At 38.6% G+C, this 3879-nt stretch overlaps 1 non-coding gene across 1 annotated transcript; it reads left to right on the plus strand.

The window, feature by feature from the left end:
- The first annotated feature begins 2560 nt into the window (after positions 1-2560).
- LOC113002057 (small nucleolar RNA R71) lies at positions 2561-2667 on the plus strand. The gene has a single exon (XR_003267585.1). It is a non-coding gene; the product is annotated as a small nucleolar RNA R71 (small nucleolar RNA).
- The last annotated feature ends 1212 nt before the right edge of the window (positions 2668-3879 follow it).

Below are 3879 nucleotides of genomic sequence, written 5' to 3' on the forward strand. Positions count from 1 at the left end.
AAGCAACACTTCTATTTGCCAAGTGAATCACCACATCTGTAGATTGCAAAGGTCCAAGAGATAAAGAATTGAAAATGGACAGAGGCATAACACTAACTGATGCTCCTAGATCTAGCATGGCATTCTCAAATTTACTGTTCCCAATAATGCAAGGTATACAGAAAGTACCTGGGTCCTTACATTTCTCAGGAATGTGAGGAATAGATTTACGTATCAATGCTGACACATTTCTGCCCATGCTAATCCTTTTATTGCCTTTGAGTTTCCTTTTGTGGGTGAACAGATCCTTTAGAAACTTGGCATATCTTGTGATCGAGGTCGTACCTGAATCAAATAAATATTAAAATGTAGTAACTAGGAAGTGATCCTAGGTTGTTTCCCAACGAGCAATGATAAACGAAATGTTCATAACAGATAGTAGGAAATAGTAACAAATTGGGGGAGGGGGGGAGTTGGTTGCTTTTGTAAATTAAACAGCGAGTAAAATTTAATTAGAAAATATCAAAATTAAAATATGTTGCTTCCCCTTGATTCACAAGCAAGCCTCTTATCCTAGGTTGTGAGAATTTATCCTTATTCAGTTCAACCACTTAATCCAACCCTAAATTAAATTACAAGGCGAAATTCAACATAAGGCGGTCATTATGTGATTAAGCATCACATACACCAATTACTCATAAACGATCATTAAGCATGAACGTAAATTAAGCGCAGAGACAATTAATCAAGCCCTAAGCATGCATGAATTAATAGCAACAAATTCAGAGTAATTAGTGAAGAGGAAAAAGAACTGAACAAAATTTAACAATAATAATAGAACCTCAAAGAGAACTGTGCTTGATCCTCAAGAGAAAACAACGCTGGGGACTTAGCCTTCAATTAATCAGATAGAGAACGAAATTTTATTGATAAAACTAAAAGTCTGAACTGGAATTGTAAAAAAACGAAAAATAGAAGAGAGAGAGAGCCTAAACTAGAACCTTGGTGTTGTTATATAGTTTTGTTTTTCCAGCCCCAAAGCTTACAAATCTGTTTTAAATCCAAGCCCATAAGTAAAATCAAATCAAATATAGATAAGATAAGATAAGATCTAGATGAAATAATATCTAGATCAGATCAAATCTAAATAATATCTAGATAAGATAAGATAAGATCTAATTTTGTAGAATAAATTAGTCTGCCCTCTTCAAGTCCAAGCTCAATTTTGGATTCAAGCCCAAGCCTAATTCTAGATTTAAGCCCAATGCTTCATTAATTCCTGAAATTAGATTAAAAACATCAAATTAGCTTAATGGGCCCAAATAATAAAACTGCCTAATAAATTTGACAATTAAGACTAATCAGTATTTAAAATGGTGCAAAAAGGGTTAAGAAATAGGAGAAAATAATGGCACATCATCTTGGAATCTGCTTGATGGCATCTAGCAGAGGTATGTTCACCTCTACTTTCTTGAAGCTCTCCAAGATCTCCTTTTCCGTTTCTTCCATTTTTTTTGTTTGGAATTGCTCTAGGTGGGAATAGAAGAGGGATAGGAGGCTGCTGTAAGTCGGAATTACTAGAAGAAGGTCCACCTGCATGAAAATTTTTGTTAGGAAGCTTTCTCTTTTGTGCAACTATCTCATCCTCTTTTTCAAGTGTAGAATGAAGCTTGACAGGTTCAGGTGCAGGTGCTGTTACTGGTGGAGGCACTTGAATTTGGTTGCCAGACCTCAAGGTGATGGCACTCACATTTTTGGATTTTTCACAGTTTGTGAAGGCAATTTGTCAGAATTTTGGGACTGAGCTTGGTTCATCTGAGTAGCCATCTGCCCTATCTGATTTGTCAGACTCTGAATGAAGGCTCTTGTCTCTTGTTGAAATTGCATATTCTGGATGGTCATTTGCCTCACTAACTCTTCTAAGGAAGGTTGAGGAGGAGCCTGAGCTACTTGTTGTCTTTGTTGTGACTGATGCTGTATTGGAGGAGGAACATATGGCTTGCTCGAACTAGCAGTATTCTGAAAAGGAGGGACATGCTGTTGTTGTTGTGGAGGACTTGTCCATCTCAGATTTAGATGATTCCTCCAACCTGGATTGTATCTATTGCTTGAAAGGTCATAATTATTCTGTTGTTGTTGGTTTTGCTATTGAGGAGGTCTACTATAAATGTTTGCAGCATAAGCATCAGGTTGCTCATTGACTCCAGATTGCTACAAAGAAGGACATAGATCTGTATGGTGATCTGTAGAAGAACATAGACCACAGACTCTTGCGACAGGTGTAGATTTCTGATTCATGGCAAGCTGAGTTACTAGGTTGACCAAGGCATCAAGTTTTCCTTCAAGCTTTTTATTTTCAGTAGATGAAGATGAATCTGTGGCCACATCATGGACTCCTCTAAGGACAATAGCATCATTTCTTGCACTGAATTGTTAGGAGTTGGAAGTCATCTTCTCAATCAAATTCCTAGCTTTAGCAAGGGTCATATCACCAAGAGTTCCACCATTGGCAGCATCAATCATACTCCTCTCCATGTTGCTAAGTCCCTCATAGAAATATTGAAGAAGGAGTTGCTCAGAAATCTGGTGGTGAGGACAGCTTGCACACAATTTCTTGAATCTTTCCCAGTACTCATACAAGCTTTCTCCACTAAGTTGCCTGATGCCTGAAATGTCTTTTCTTATGGCAGTGGTCCTAGATGCAAGGAAGAATTTCTCCAAGAACACCCTCTTAAGGTCATCCCAGCTGAAAATGGACCTGGGAGCAAGGTAGTATAGCCAATCTTTTGCCACTCCCTCTAGAGAATGAGGAAAAGCCTTTAGAAAGATACGATCTTCTTGGACATCAGGGGGCTTCATGGTGGAACAAACAATATGGAACTCCTAAAGATTCTTATGAGGATCTTCACCTGCAAGACCATGAAACTTGGGCAGAGAAGGATTAAATGGCAAGTGCACCGAATCGCGCAAGTAGTATAAAACGGTAAGAACCGAATATCGAACTCTCGGGGAACTTGTGTTACTTGGTAAAGCTATTTCAGTAAATAGGTGTCTAGTGTGAAAAGAGATGTGTTTACTATGAACAGGTGTATGAACTAACTATTAAAAGGGAAAAATCACGTGAGAAATGATGCGTAAAAACAAGTAGACGACACGCTGGTCTTCCTAATAGGTGCCTAATGCTAGAAGGATATTCTCTACTTAACAATGCTCATGCGTTCTATGGTGTCTCCTTAAATGCTAAACCCCGATTCCCATGATAGTCTAGCCAAATCCTGACCAAGCATCATCCGCATATTCCTCTTGTTGGACTAAACTCGGCTAGGACCGCATTAAGACAAACATACAACCACTAGGTTACCGTACCCCGATTCCTCATGAAAATATGACAAACTAGCCCTATCCTATCAAGTTCTAAGAATCAGACCAGTTTCCACTGTTGAATGATCCTAAAAACACATGCATCTATGTGATCAAGGAAAAAGCATGGTAGAATGAAGTTTTGATAGCACAGTGAACACACAAAACATCATTAAATAGATAAAAAGATATTTACATCAAGTACTTACAAGGAAGATCCAACAGAGGATTTAGCTTTCCATAACTGGGAAGCTTCCTTTACAACAAAGAGAAGAGTGATGCAATCCTACCCCGTAAGGGCATTGGATAGAAGACTCCAAGAAGATTGGACCAGAGATGCAAGAGAAGGCCCTAGGGTTCTCATGAGCCTTAGGGTAGATTTCGGGCCCATGGGCTAAGTATGAGCCTGCTTATCTTTTTACGTATTAGATTAAGGTGTCATTATTTTTGGGCCTTGTATTTAGAGCTCCATAATATAGGTAAGGTACCCTAGAAATGTGAGATTTTCCAGCCCTTGTATTTTAGGGCATCTAGACTAGT

Source organism: Glycine max, chromosome 6 (genome assembly GCF_000004515.6).
Source record: "Glycine max cultivar Williams 82 chromosome 6, Glycine_max_v4.0, whole genome shotgun sequence".
NCBI classification, from domain to species: Eukaryota; Viridiplantae; Streptophyta; class Magnoliopsida; order Fabales; family Fabaceae; genus Glycine; species Glycine max.